Source organism: Balaenoptera musculus, chromosome 13 (assembly GCF_009873245.2).
Source record: "Balaenoptera musculus isolate JJ_BM4_2016_0621 chromosome 13, mBalMus1.pri.v3, whole genome shotgun sequence".
NCBI classification, from domain to species: domain Eukaryota; kingdom Metazoa; phylum Chordata; class Mammalia; order Artiodactyla; family Balaenopteridae; genus Balaenoptera; species Balaenoptera musculus.
Window position 1 is genome coordinate 82,471,041 of NC_045797.1, and position 16,118 is coordinate 82,487,158.

The following is a 16,118-nucleotide window of genomic DNA, read 5'->3' on the forward strand; positions in this document are numbered from 1 at the left end:
ATGTTCCTCCCTAGTATCCTTGCCTAATTGCATCAGAAGTTAATGTCTGACCAAAACCTACCAATAAAATTGTATTTCCCTGGAATTTAGGATTGGGATCTTAGTATCTTGATGTGGTTAAATATAAACCCTGGAGTGGACAATTGGCAATTTGCTGTGATGAGGCACCTAATCCAGAATGTGCACACATTCACACACGTGCAGAAGTATGCATGCATACACACACACACATGCACGTGCACACACTGATGCACGGACGCAGAATTCAGGGACAGAAGTCCCAGATCATGCATCGGATCCCTTTCTGGGTCCTGGCAGCATTTCTGACCTTAGGTTTGGTGAAACACATTAAAATAAATTTCCCCTTCTGGCTTCGGTTGTTACTGTTGCTAAACTAGGTCATTATTTCTGTTCCTTGCAACCAGAGAATCCTAAATGATGTACTTCCTTTCAGCAGGGAGGCACCATGTGGAGGGCAGGGCACATGCAGTGATACCCTGAAGGAATCCAGGTACCCAGGGTCCACGCCTCAGGCTTTAGAAATAATAAAGTCACTCCCACCTGCTGAGCAAAAGGGTCATAACCTTTGTTTTCATCTGGGATCCCCCTCAACATCAAGATTCTGCAAAGGCAGGTAGACACCAGTTTTCAAGAGCCTCAGCGATTGCGTCCACTTAGTTATTGCCTTTCCCAGATGCCTGATAAGCTCGCTCCCCTCTTGGGGCAGAAGAGACTTGGAAAGATGAAATGCAACCCCGTACTACCTGCCAAGTTTTTGCCTAACCTACCTGTTAGGTTTTCTAACTAAATTTCGCTCCTGTGGAGGTAGGGAGTGATGCTTCCCTCTGAGCTGGAAGCAGCCCAGTGACAGCCTCCACAGTCAATGAGAAAGTCCCAGTGTTGTGGGATTGCCCCAGAAAACCAGCCTCCCCGCCTGCCCCAGAGAGTGAATTCAGAAGAACCTGAGAGAGCGCCCAAGATTGGGCACACTCAGAAGCCAGGGCCTCGCCAAAGTTTGTGCGGTTGTGTAGCTCGGAGAAGAGGAGCTTCCAGGGTGCCGGGCCACTCTTGCAGTCTCTGAAGGGCTTTCCTGTAGAAGAAGGGGGAGGTGGGTGCTGGTACAGGGTGGGTCCCCTGGAAAACAGACTCAGAAGAGTGTGCGCACAGGATGTTTGCTGAGGAGTGTCATGGAGGGGAGAGGAAGGAAGCAGGGCTGGGCAGGGGGAGAAGATGCGGCCTGACAGTTGCCTTGTCACCTCCACAGGGAACACGGGAGCCAGGATGACTTTCACATTTGTCTCCCTTGGGACTGAGCTGACCAGGCCTTTTTACTGTCCCCGTTGGGTGCAGCCATCACGGAAAGTGCATAACCTCGGACTAGCCAGCTCTCTCTGCCGCTGAAGCAGACCCTGAAGGGGCTGATAGCCGAGGTTTTTTGAAGACAGCACTCCCAGCCGCTGGGGAAGCGAGTCCTCCGGTGCAGGGGGTCTAGGTGGCACATCATGGTGTCCACCAAAGGGACCCTCGCTACAGAGGGCACACTAGGAACCAATCAGAAGAAGCTACTGGAAGCCAGATTCTAGCGCAGTATACCATGTTGGGGGCCCACCTGCTCCCCCTCTGAACCCATATTTATGAAGCGCCTACATAGGCAGGCCCTGTCCTCACAGAATGTGGTCTAGTAATTCCAGCGCAGAAGCACTATCTTACTGAGTGAGAGACATTAGCCTACAGAGGCGTAGGAGCTCAGGGTTTAGCTGAACTAAGAAATAAAATTTTAGCAAGTAAAGCTGTCATCACAAATTGGCTAGGCAGCATTGAAAAAGAGAAAAGAGAATAGAATGCTGGCCTGGGAATCAGAAAACCTGGATTTGAACCCAGGCTCTGCTGGCTATGTGAACTTGGTAAAGTCTCTAAGCCTCTCTGAGCTAAAGCTGAAAACAGCAATCACAACACCTGCTTTACAGGACTGATGCAAGATTAAAAGGCGAACACATATGGCTGGCACCACCCATGACAGAGAGCCAGGAGGCAGTGATAATTATTTGGCTGGCTTCCTTTCCCTGATAACCACTCAGCCACCAGGAATATTGTAAAAGTTATTGTTCTAACCAGAAGGGCCATAAACTGTTTTTTATAACCTAACGAAGGCCAGATGCCAGGCAGAGAACCAGAGAGCCAACGTTCAGTTCCGAAACCTTTGGAGCACACCAGTTGCTTGGTGTCTGATGATTTCCATTACCCAGGGTCCAGGGATAGGGAAGATTTACATACGTTATTTGGAGCTCTGGTTCAAATCTGGCCAAGCTCTGTTGGGACTTAGTCATCCTGACACTGGCCAGACAGCATCCTTATGAAATCGGATAAGCAATTACTATAAGCAATTCCAACACACACACACACACACACACACACACACACACAGAGTCTTACAATAGACAGATTTTCACAGATAACCATCTGTGAAACCAGCGGAGGCTCAGATTAAAAAAAAAACTCATCCTGAGGATGAGACAGAACCATCCACGGCCCAGATAATTAGGAGAACTGAAATCATCTTTGCCACCCAAGTTTGCAGAGAGTGGGAGGCAGCAGAATATTTTTATTCCTGATGCCCTAAAATGCTGTGCCATAAACAGAACAGCTGGAAGATCCCAAGACTAACAGCCTTATTTTTCCCCCAATTTCTTTTTCTTGCAGTAAAATTTATATAACATAAAATTTACCATCTTAACCATTTTTAAGTATACAGTTCAGTGGTATTACATACATCTATAATGTTGTGCAGTCATCACCACCATCCATCTCCAGAACTCTTTTCATCTTGTAAAACTAAAACTCTTATACTCACGGACTTCCCTGGTGGCACAGTGGTTAAGAATCCGCCTGCCAATGCAGGGGACACGGGTTCCAGCCCTGGTCAGGGAGGATCCCACATGCCACGGAGCAACTAAGCCTGTGCGCCACAACTACTGAAGCCCGCGCGCCTAGATCCTGTGCTCCGCAACAAGAGAAGCCACCGCAATGAGAAGCCTGCGCACAGCAACAAAGAGTAGCCCCCACTCGCTGCAACTAGAGAAAGCCCGCGCGCAGCAACAAAGACCCAATGCAACCAAAAATAAATAAATAAAATAAATAAATTTATTAAATAAATAAATAAAGCTCTGTACTCATTAAACAATAACTCTCCATTCCCTCCTTCCCCTCAGCCCCTGGCAACTACCATTTAATAGCCTTATTTTACAGGTGAGGAAAACAAAGCCCAGAGAGGGTCAGCAACTTGTCAGAAACACATAGGCCATCTGTGGCTGATTGAGGGCTCAACGCACATCCCGGGAGTCCTGGTCCATATCACTGCTCCGTACTTTCTCATAATGGTGGCACAGGAGGTACAGGGTGTGGTTGGCAGTTCTTTCCAGCAATGCCAGTCCTGAATATGCCCACAAGTCCTTACTAACATCCTATGTTATTTCTAGCTTTTCAAGCAGTGAAGAGAGATGGGGATGAAAGGTCAAAAGTAAAAAGCAAAATGGAGGCTGTCTTAGTTTCTTACAGTTGCCATGACAAAGTACCACACACTGTGTGGCTTAAACAACAGAAATGTATTGTCTCACAGCTCTGGAGGCTGGAAGTCCAAAATCACTGTTCCTTTTTAGAGCTGCAAGGGAGCATCTATTCCAGGCCTCCCTCCTTGGTTTGTAGATGGCCATCTTCGTCTCCATATGGCATCTGCCTCGTGTGTCTGTGTCCAAATTTCCCCCTTTCATAGGGAGACCAGGCATATTGGGTTAGGGGCCACCCTACCCCAGTATGACCTCATCTTTGTTAATTACATCTGCAATGGCCCTATGTCCAAATTGATTCACATTCTGAAGTACTAGGGAGTTAGGACTTCAGCATATGAATTGGGGGGGGGGCACATAATTCAACGCATAGCAGAGGCCCTCTCCTTTATGAATTGGTCCAGAGAGAGCAATAGACTTACAAGCTGATGAACTCAGACATAGACTCATGTATATTTGACAACATGATACATGACATCGTGGATCAAAAAGAAAAGGATGGTCTAGTCAATGAATAACCCAAATAACTCAGTATTCCACTCCTAGGCGTGCACACAAATCTAGTTAGTAAATGTGACACGGAGTTTTATATGAGAATATTCATTGCAGTATCATTTATAATGCCCAAAATCTATCCACAGGAGATAGATTTGTGTGTGGGTGGTTGTAATGGGTTGATTTGTGCCCCTCAAAGTTCATATGTTAAAGTCCTAACCCCCAGCACCTCAGAATGTGACTGTATGAGGACATAGTCCTTAAAGAGGTAATTAAGTTAAAATGAGGTCATGAGGGTGGTCCTAGTCCAGAATGACTGGTATCCTTATAAGAAGAGGACGTTAGAACATAGACAAGCACAGAAGGAAGACCATCGACCTGACTGATGTCCTTATAAGAAGGGAAAATTTGAACAAACAAAGAGACACCAGGGATGTGCATACACAGGAAAAAAGAGGACAGACGGAGGAGACGGCCAGCTACAAACCAAGGAGAGAGACCTCAGAAGAACCAACCCTGCCGACATCTCAATCTTGGGGACTTCTAGCCTCCAGAACTGTGAGAGAATAAGTGTCTGTGGTTTAAGCTGCCCAATCTGTAGTGCTTTGTTATGGAAGCCCCAGCAAACTAACACAGTGATATAAGTATGAAAATATGACTAGGAGTAATAAACACAAAATTCAAGACAGTGGTTACCTCTATGAGGAAGGAAGCAGAATTTGAGAGGGAGGAGTACTCAGAAGGCTTGGATTATCTTTGCAATATATATTTTTAACCATTTTTTAAATTGAAGTAGAGTTAATTTACAACATTGTGTTAGTTTCAGGTTTACAGCAAAGTGATTCAGCTATTCATATTATATGTATAATATTAATATATATACTTTTTCAGATTCTTTTCCATTATAGATTATTACAAGATATTGAATATAGTTCCCTGAACTATACAGTAAGTCCTCATTGTTTACCTATTTTATATAGAGTAATATGTATATGTTAATCCCAAACTTCTAATTTATCTCCCCCCACTATTCCCTTTGGTAATCATAAGTTTTTTTCTATGTCTGTGAGTCTATTTCTGTTTTGTAAATAAGTTCATTTGTATCATTTTTAAGACTCCACATATAAGTGATATCACATTATGTTTGTCTTTCTCTGTCTGACTTACTTCACTTAATGTGGTAATCTCTAGGTCCATCCATGTTGCTGCAAATGGCATTATTTCATTCTTTTTAATGGCTGAGTAATATTCCATTGTATATATGTACCACATCTTCTTTATCCATTCATCTGTCAATGGACATTTAGGTTGCTTCCATATCTTGGCTATCGTAAATAGTGTTGCTATGAACATTGGGGTGCGTGTATCTTTCTGAATTAGAGTTTTCTCCGGAGTATGCCCAGGAGTGAGATTGCTGGACCATATGGTAGTTCTATTTTTAGTTTGTTAAGGAACCTCCATACTGTTCTTCATAGTGGCTACACCAATTTACAATCCCACCGACAGTGTAGAAGGGTTCCTTTTTCTCCACACCCTCTCCAGCATTTATTATTTGTAGACTTTTTAGTGATGGCCATTCTGACTGGTATGAGGTGATTGCAATATTTTATTCTTTAAGCTGCATGGTGCGTACCTGAATGTTGTTATATTATTCTCTCTATTTTTTAATTTAAACCCACAAGAATAGGTGAGTGTGACTGCTGGCTGAGTACTCCCTCATTTCAAAGCATCCTAGCACACAGGGGCTCTAACTTGAACTCACCATGTGACCCTGGGTGAGTCACTTCTCTCTGGCCTCAGTTTCTCTAACTGTAAAATTAGAAGAATGAACGAATTCAATGTTTTCCAAAGTGTGTTCCACAGGACAGTAATTCCATGAGATTTTAAATATATATTCTACATTACAAAAGGGTTACCTGGTCAAATAATTTTCGGAAGGGTTACCAAAGATATAATCACATTATTTCACTACAGAAATTTCAAAGGTTTTTAATCATGAATAGGCCAACAGGGGGCTATGGCATGCAGACAACAGAGCACTCTTTTCAAAGAATAGTGATCAACTGCTTTTCTGTTCACTCACACATTGGTTCTGAAAGAACATCAGTAATTTTCTTCAGGGGTTATTTTGTGTAAACAAACATAGTTCAAATTTTAAATGCTAGAATGACAAACCCAACAGCGGTCTTGTATGTAACAGATCCTACTGAGTATGGCATGGGGCCTCCTAAGATGCAAAAGAGACTTTCCTGAAAACATGTTTGTTACAATGATTAGAAAAATATATTATTTCATTTTTAAAACACTAAGCTAAAAAATGAACTAAACAAAAACTAACCATCCCAAATTAACTGTGAGTTAAACTGTACATTTAAAAAAATCCATCAAGGTTTTCTTTTTATATTTTTACTGTGATGTACACACAGAAAAGGGCACAAAGTAAATGTATAGCTTAGTCAATATCCATTGCTCAGGTCAAGAAATGGAACACAGCCAGAACCTCGATGGGTCCTTGCAGTAAAGTCATGCTGAGGACTCTGCTTTGGTTCTGAGATGTAGGTGAGGCAAAGTTTTATCAGGTTCGTCCTGTGCTTTTCCTAAGAGCACAGGGACATCGAAGGCAGAAGTGCCTTCCATGAGTTAAGATGTTCCCAGTGATCTCTGCCTTCTTGGAAATGCCCTACAAGCATCATCTGTTTGAACAACATCCATGGGTCTTATGTAACACTGCGGAGGAAGCCACGGTCCATTCCAAAACCCAGTCTCTCTTTTACAGGGACACTCAGAGAAAGTTTTGGCCTGAGCGTCATTCCCGGAAAATGTCGGGCTCTTGCAAATCAACATGTATGCATTCTTTGGTCAGAAAAAGAAAACTAGGTAACTCAATACGTTCCTCCCTGCGTTTTAGCTGCCAGGAAATTAGACCCAAACTTGGGACCGCTTTAGAGTAATCAGCTTTTAGGACTGCTGACTTTAGGACTGCTGATGTCAGAGCCAGGGAACCCCTTAGAGAGCACGTGGTCCCATGCACACATATGGGGAGGTCAAGGCCCCCAGGATGTCACTGGGTTCCTCTCAGGTGACCAGTCACCCTGCCTCCCTGATAGAGTTTATTCCTAAGTGTGTCACTTTGCATCATTGGTCCTGGGAAGCTCCTTTGAATCTGGCTGGAAGTACAGAGCTAGCACAGATCAGAGCTGAACAAACGAGCACGGAGGTGGTCTTCCCACCACCCAAGGTGCGGCCGAGCCTTAAAGGATTTAAATTTTGTGTCTCCCCTGACAACTTGACAGTTCATCTGGTCCTCTAATCCTTGCTTCCCAAATGCTAGTCTAGGAGCCAGGGTCAGGACGTAAGAATGTTTTTCAGTCTGAAGCACGATCAGAAGAATAAGGCTGATGCAGTGAGTTCTTCAAGAAACTAAATTTATTCCCTTTTTTGGTTTTAAAAATACCTTTTATTTTATGAAATGATGGCACTGAAAATTATTTTATTGCCCTTTCAAGGCAAAACAAAATGTTGTCAACCCCACGTTAGCCACCTCCCAATTTTTTTTAAATAATTTTTTTGTGATGTGTGAAATTCACAAGTCTATGAGCCATTGTTCTAATGGCCTCTGACCAGTTGGACTGCCAGCCTGTGTCTGGAGACGATCCAGGACCCCAAGGCCCTTCGTGAGCTGCTTTTTCCCACTTTACCACATACTCTTCACAGTAAACACTCTGTGTTACTCTTGCTACATTGGATTACTGGCCATTTCTTTGACACTCATAGCCTCGGGACCCCTCGCTGCCTTTGAGATGGAGTTCTTCCTGCCCAGAATATCACTCTTCCCTGGCCTCCGTGGTCCAGCTTCATGAGAACCCTTGGCACAGTTAAATGAGCTATAAATGTTTGCAACCTGGTTGTGAGTGAGGAAACCCCACAGCCTCTGGGGAGCTTGACAGCCAGGTTTTCCTCCCACGAAGCCTTTCCAGAAGCTTCTTGTGGATGTCAGGCCTCTCTCCCTCCAGTGCATGGGCATTTTGTGCTCACGTTGTACACAACTGTGTTAGGGTCACACACGTCCTGTGAAGATCTGTGTACCTGAGAGTGGGGACCATGTCTTACTTGTCTTTGTATCCCCTGTGGCCTAGCGCGGTCTCTTGCGCACAGTATACACCCATTTCATGTTTATGGGACAAGAGAGTGAGCAAAGGAATGAGGGACTCAGTGTGCCCAGCTCTGGAAGTAGGCACAGGGCAGGATGTGGGATGGATGACCTACCCCTTTGAACTTTCTGCTCAGTGCTCAGCCAGGAGAGACAGTGGAACAGGCACTTGTGGGTGAAAGGGAGCCGTCTAGAAGAGCAGGCAAGAACCACATCTTTCCCTGCCTGCGTAAGGAGGCTAATAATAATGGATTGCCATTTATAAAGGTCCGATCTGGGCCAGGCACCGTTTATGGATTATCTCATTTGTTCTTCTTCTCAACCAAATAAAGTTAGAAACCTGGGGCTCAGAGAGATAAAATAACTTGTCCAGGGTTGTGCAGTTAATGAGTGCCTTAATGGGGGGGGGTGGCTACAGACAATGTTTGTGTCCCCCCAAAATTCATATGTTGAAAATCCAACCCTCAGCGTGATGGTATTGGGAGGTGGAGCCTTTGGGAGGTGATTAGGTCATGAGGGTGGAGCCCTCAGGGATGGGATTAGTGCCCCTATAAAGAGACCCCAGACAGCTCTCTCGCCCTTCTGTCATGTGAGGACACAGCGAGAAGATGGCCTTCTAAGAACCAGGAAGCAAATGTGCCACTGCCTTGATTTTGGACTTCTCAGCTTCCAGAACGGTAACAAATAAATGTTTGTTGTTTGAGTCTCTGAGTCTATGAGATTTTTGTTATAGCAGCCCAAAAGAACTAAGACACGGAGGCTCAATCTGACGCTAAAACCTGTTCTCATTCCCCTTGTAAGGAGGAAGAGCCAGCCTTGGGCCACACAGCACCCATGCCCAGGACCCACCGGCCCACCCACACTCTCCCTCTTCAGAGCACTGAGAAGAAAGTTCCCATGAGGTGCAGTGATGATTTGGGGGAAGGGATCAGTTATCACAGCAGACAATGTCACCACGTGCTGCTACAACAAACACAGTTATTTCGGATGCTGCAAGGCTTGGAAAAGCAAAGGGAGGAAGAGAAGCTTACTTTAGCCTGGGTTTATTTTTGTGACTAGGAGAGTGACAGTCATAGAAATACTACAGAGAGTTCAGAGCGTCTTGGAAAGGGAAATATTTGTGTTTTATCACTCGACCCAGAAACTCCGGCAGAGTGCTAATCTTTGATGGATTCTGTCTGCTTAACCGGCAAACTAATAATAAAAGTGATGGGGGTGGGGAGCATCGCCACACATCAAACGCCCCACCCCTGAGATGACGCCCAAGCCTGCATAAGCCCTTTCTGGGTGGCTTTGTCCACTGAGCGCAGTTAGACGGGTCATTGGCATCTGTAGCCCGGCAGCAAAGGAGGGGGATGAACAGTTCTCCGGGGAAGTGTGTGGCCGGGATCCTCATAATCAGAAAGTGAGTTTAGCTTTCAGCAGGCCCAGGTTCCTACCTTACCAAATTTTCTCATTTCCTTAACTGTTCTTTTCCTAATAATTCAAAGCTTGGGCAATAATCGTGCGTTCAGTAAATATTACGGAGCATCTACCAGAGGAATCTGGAACAGAAGTCAACCTGGGGGGTCAGAGGACCTCTCACTGTGCTTTTCTGACATTGGTTTTGGCTGGGACATCCTAGTTTACCCCAATAGCCCTTCCTGTCTCCAAGTACCAGGTAGAAAGGGCTCTTTCCCTCACCAAAGTTTCCTAGGTCACTCCTGGGGTGGGCCTGCCCCTGCCGGTGCCCTGCAGGCCACCTGACAGGGCTGGCCTTGCTAAGTCAGAGCTCGCCTGTGGTTCACTGAACAAGTGAGGCCGCTCAGGACCTGCCCCACACTGACCTTTTGTCTTTGTCTCCCCCGATAGCAGCTGGGAGATTTTTCCACTAAAAAAATTTTTTTTAATTCTAATAGGTCATTCTGTTACATAAATTTAAGCCCTAATAGAACATTCTGTTACAAGAAGACAGAGGGATACTTCAGGGAACAAAAGGGTCTCAAGAGTGACCGGAATCAGAAACAGGGAAGCTGTCGGAATTGTCTCTTGCGTGCTAGCGGTCATTGGGGGACAGTTCCGTCATGCGCTGTGTGACAAGCATCCTCTGATCATCTTTGCATACGGCCAGCGCGGCTGCCTCAGGCCTCCGTTGCCGGGCCTCCCATTCTAGGGCCCAGCAGAGGCTGAGTAGCATTTCCGAGTCAGCAATCAAAGCTTGGAGAGAGAATATCCTCCTGGCCCGGCTTGGGTCACTGGTCCATCTCTAGTCCAATTAACTAAAGCTTGGTGAGGCGAGGTCGCTGCCTGAACCTGCTGTAGGCAGGGTTAGTTCTCAAAGTAAAGGGGGTTTGGTGGCGGGGCAGGCACCCCGAAGTTGTCCAGAACAGCCCGTGACTTTATACAGAATGGATGGGTCTCAGCTATTGCTCTGTTTTAAAATATGGATGGTAACACCCGCCTCTTTTGAGTTTTTTGAGAACATGGGTCATACGTGCAAGGACTCGGCCGAGTCTAAGGGCTGGGTGGAGGCTGGTGACATTCTCCTGCGGGTAGTCGCCATGGCCAGCCCGGCGCTGATCCTGCCCCCTCCGCCCGCCAGAGCCGGGCGTGAGCATCTCAGTGCCTTGTGTGCCTTCAGCCCCACGCGCCCCCCGGCCTGGAGGCAGCGCCCAGCCCCGCCCGAGTCAAGGGCGGAGGTGCCAACTCCACGGCCACCCCTTTGGAGAGGCGCCCGGCTGTGCCCAGGTTGTCTCTGAAACACTAACTGTCTTACACACTCCGCAATGAGATGTGCTCCGCAGAAGCCCAGACCAGTATAAATAGGCCTCTTTATTCCCCTGCCTTCATGCTAAGAAAAAAGAACAGCAGAAGTGGGGAAGGACATTCCAGAAATGCCACAGAGAGACCGCTGTGAGCGCTGCGCTGTGTCCTCTGCAGGAAGCGCTTCACGGCAGAGACAGGAGCTGCAGCAGGAGACGGGGGCCACGCGCCAGCCCGGATGAGGAGACCCACTGCCCTCGGTTCTGAGGGGGAGCCCCGAGAGCAAGGCCGGGGGGCCCCAGGCCAGCTTGCTCCCCCCCGTGTCATGTTTTCTCTCCTTTAAGACGGTGGAGTCTGGCTGTGGCGTGTCATCCTGAACGGACTCCAAGGATGTCCGATCGCCCGAAGATCCATCGGGGGAGTGGCTGTTATTAGTTTTAAACAGACTCGTTTACAAGCAGAGTCTCCGTCCAAGCATATCAAGAATAAAGTCCTGCGAGATCGAGTCTCGTTAGTGTAAAAATTAATGATTCAAGATACAGTAGAAACTGAATAAAATTTGTCTTTATTCTTACTTTAAAAAAAGAGGATAAAGTCCTGCTTCTAACTGTAGACTTAATACTCAACAGGAAAATAGAACTTTTTCGGTTCTACAGCTGCCGAGGCCCGCACTGGGGACACCAAGTTGTAAAAGGAGGTCCCTCCTTGCGGGGCCTCATCCTCGGCTGGGGGTTTGTCAAGTCCCCCCCGACTGACTGGCATCTCGATGTGATGATCTCTTTAGGTTTGAGAAAGTAAAGGTGAAACCTCTGTAAATAACTTTTTCCCCTGATATGGACAAACTAAACACACACACACACACACACACACACACACACACGCACAGCCCTGCCACTAAGTCTCAATGAGTTGTATTTTTTTTTAGCTTCTCACTTAACAATTGGCATGTTGATTTGTACCCGGTGACCTCATTTGGGTACGAGGTTCAGGTTGCGAACAGTGTACGCCACTGCTTTGCTTCTTTTAAATCACAGAACACGGGGTCAGAAGTTTGGGTTTATTGTTAAGAGGCTGAAGAAAGGGACACACAGCTGGCGTGTGCCTGTGCTGTCTATTTCGGGAATGGGACTTCTGAGTCACCGACTAAATTAGACACAGGTGTTCTCGGCGTTGCTGGGGGGCCCTGCGCCTCGGCTCTGCTTTGTGAGATCCCAGGGACAAGGAGGGCTCCAGACGGCCAGGACCGGAAGGAAAGCACACAGGCACTCTTCAGACGAGGCTCCCAAAGTGGTATCTTCATAAGGAATAAGCCGTGGTCATTCCTTGGGAAGGTCTGGTTTCACATCCTGGTCCCAGAAGTTCTACTCTCTGATACATAAGGCAGCTCACCTATTTCAATTCTGTAGCCTATAAAATGGCACTAGTTCACAAATTGCAAGGTCATTATAGAAAAGAAAGATGGTGAGCATTAAGCGTCCCACACATAGTAGGTGCTTAACAAATAGTGTATGCTATTAATGGTATTCATTCTTGAACTGCCCTTTGTTAGTTCTGTCCTGCATCCCCAGATCCTCAGGCTAAGCTCTTGGAGGGCAAGGACTACTTTATTCATCTTTGAAATCCCCAAAGGACAGGAAGGCAGTAAGCGGCTGTCTGCAAACTCTCATGGGTGAACCGCACCCCCCAGCAGCTGGGACTCCTGCTGCCACCTTAGCCCTATCTTGACATACGCACCCATGGAATGTACTTCCAAACGCCCCTTCACACATCATGGTGTTGACCAGCAGGGTGAGAGACAGACAGGAAGCAAGCAGTAGAAACCTAAAAATGCATAGCTTATTTCAGTTGAAGTGTCAAATGCGTCATCAAGGAAGACCCCCAATGAAAGACCAGCGGGGGCTGCAGAGTTCTTGGTGCAAACGTGGCTGGGGTGTGGAAGGCTAGATGACTCTCCTTCATTCATTAAGTACGGTGAGGACCTACCATGTGCCAAGCACTGGGCTAGGCGCTACAGATGCAATGGAGAATGAGACATAGTCCAAAGGGCATCTAAACAAAGAAGAGCTAATTACAAAAGTCTCTGGGGCTCTAGAAGTCAGTGCAAAGCGCTCACAGAGGTTAGGGAAGGTGCCGGGGAGGGGCAGTCCAGCTGGGATCACAAGGTTGCGTTGGGGGAGGACTGGCCAGAGGAGGAAGGGCATTCCAGACACAGAGAACAGCACGCAAAAGGCCCCAAGACCCCTAGCTTGACCGGGGGCCTGGAAGCTTTCCGAAGCCCGCCATTATAGGGGCCGGCACTGGGGCCCACCTGCCGGATCCAGCTGTGGGTTCCCTGAGACGGTCTCCCGGGGGGGAGGCTGGGCATTTTAGGGAGCATGCTTCCTGGAGGTGACAGACACTCTGCACCCAGCCAGGAATGGAGGAGGTGAGTGAGAAATGACCCTCAAGGATGACAGCAGGGAAACCTGGAGGGACAGCTTCACCACAAGTGGGGACAGCCGGAATTCTGCCTCTTGTTCTGGAATGTCGGGCTAATGAAGGAGGACGTTGAGCCCCTTGTTGGCTGTCCCCTTGGCTGACGGAGGCCCAGACACCACAGGACGGCAGCGGATCAGATTCGGTTTCAAAGGTTAACTGTGTTACCACAGGGCTGGCACAGCCTTCAGACCAGGGAATGCTCGGATGCAGGCTTAGTCTCCAGCAGTGGGTGGAAATACCAGCATTCCTCTGTGACATCTTCCTGCCACCCCAGGCCTTAAAACACCACCGTCGAAGAGGCCGATGCATCCACGGGGCCTAGAGCAGGGCCTGGCAGAGGACAACACGCGACAGGTGTTTGCACCTGGAAGTGAACAAGGGGCAGAGCACAAGTGCCCACCTGTCTGCCCCTGTCCTCTCCCTGGGGCCTGCTCTGGGCAGACAACACAGGGGGCCACGGTGGAGGGAGAACCGGACCAGCGACAGGAGACCCAGGCCCAGGCCACTAATTATCTGCGTGACCCTCAGCACATCACTTTCCCTCCCAGAGTCTCCATTTTGTCTGCAAAATAGCACGGTTTGGTATCTGCCTGCCTGGCTCATAAAGTTACACGTGATGGTCAGTTGATATATGATGATGGGTGCGTACTTTGTAGCTGTAAAGAGAAGGTCGACTCTATTCAAGTACTTCCAAATATCTACTGTCTCGAGTTCAGGACTGTGGTTATTGTCATTAGCATGGCCAAGTGGGAAAGAGCGGGCAGCTTTCTTCCCAGGGAGAAGCAGTGCGTGCCCTCACTGCCGACTGGGGAAGCTGACTCCGGACACCAAGGACCATCGCAGGAAATTCACTGTTGTGGGTCCCTGAAGGGTCCTGCTCCCAGTGCGTCCCTGCTTGTGCAGGTAGCCAGAGGCCACATCAGGCCCCGACAGCAAGGGTGGGGCTCTCTGGGGTCAAAGTCAGAAAGAAACTTGGAACCCTGGGCTGCTAGGGCTAGGAGGGACTTTTGGATCAGATTCAGTAAATATTTGTTCAGTGCCACCAATATGCATCAGGCACCGGGTCAGGTGACTTATAGACATTAAACAGTCTGCATGACAACCTGGGCTGACGCATCATTGTTATCTCCATTTCATGAGTTCAGATGGGCTACACGGCCAGCCCAAGCGCCTTTAGCCCCACTCTCTACCCATTTGGATCCTCTCATTGCTTAGGTTTCTTCTCAGATGTCAGCTCCTCTGAGACGCCTTCCATGTTTCTTCTCTCCCACAGCTCCCGGATCTTGTACATAATAACTCTGTAATGACATACTTCTTTGTGTGTTGCCTCTTTTAACATCTACCTTTCCATATAGACTGTAAACACACGAACCAGAACTTTATTTTGTGCACCATGATTGTCCTAGTGCTACAGAGGCATTCAAGAAAACACTTGTTGAACAAACTATCAGAATAAATACAGGTATTAAAAACTTAAACGTACATCGTCTGATTTTTTAATTCATTCCTTTGTCATTTTTCACCACTCTTCTTTCGAGATATGAGATGAGAAATGATATTAGGGGTGGGACTCTTCAATAAGGCCACAAAAGTTCCCATAATCTTTCTCATCTTGAAATCATTGAGCATCTGGCTGCAAAGTGAGGCCAAGGTCTTCCAGCCAGTTCCTGGATCCACAATCGTCTCTGCCCATCTCATAATTTACACAGTCCCCACAGCCTTGCAGGCGCTCAGAGAATTCATCACGACCATGGCGTAAGCCAATTAACCTTGCTCTTTAACTATTTAAGACATGTAGATCGTGGCTGTTTCTGCGCTGGCAGAGAAGCACAGCTAGTCTAGAAAAACATCCAACCTGAATAGATTCCGCCAAAGCTCAGACCAGGCTGTCATTAATGTTATAAATGTGCATTCATGTTATAAATGTGCATTCATGTTAATTGCACCATTTCCCTGCTGGATATGCCCTCTTATCTTCCAACCCCTATCTTGGGAATTACCAGAGATAACCACCCAAGCTCTTACACTAACTCTGACACATAGTAGGTGCTTAGTAACTGCTGTCTCCCTTCTCTTCTCCATCTGTCAAGGGGCGGCCCTGGTCCTCGTCCACTCCACTCCAGCCCCCGAATGCGTCCCATCCTCTGAATTCCCACACCACTACCTCCTCCGCCTTCAATTGACTGGTAACTCAGCAAACTCTGAACTGAGACATTTATCCACCGAGCACGTGGGTCTCTAAATCCAGATGTTGGGCTTCTTGCAGACAGGGACTCAGCGTAATGCTTCATAGCCTAGCTATTCTTATCCCCAAAGAACATTGATTTCAGGCCTGGCCTTGCGTGCAATTGGTGCTCCATAAGTAAGGACCAGGCCTTAGAGCCTTTTAAAAACCAAGGCATCATGGATGTAGAACAGGCTAGGAAAGCATTTAAGTGTGAATCAGCTTTTCTTCCTTCTCGTTCTGAACTGGGTCTGTGATCCCATCACTATAACTCCAAACCCTCCTTCCCAGGGGATAGCATGGGCCTGGGAGGGTGCACAGAGCTTTAGGACTGGAGTTGGATCACAGTGGGAAAATCTATAGCGCATAAACCAAAGCTGAATTAGGGTGTCATGAGAGTTGAAGCAGAAGAGCAGAATTCTGTCCAAGGGGTTAGAGTGAAGCCAAAAATGTTTTCCAAAAGCCA

General features: G+C 47.3%; 1 long non-coding RNA gene across 1 annotated transcript; it reads right to left on the bottom strand.

The window, feature by feature from the left end:
- Positions 1-10,998: 10,998 nt before the first annotated feature.
- LOC118906360 lies at positions 10,999-11,712 on the bottom strand. Its single transcript, XR_005022477.1, has 2 exons — positions 11,526-11,712; positions 10,999-11,443 (listed from the first exon to the last, which is right to left on the bottom strand). It is a non-coding gene; the product is annotated as an uncharacterized LOC118906360 (long non-coding RNA).
- Between the last annotated feature and the right edge of the window lie 4,406 nt (positions 11,713-16,118).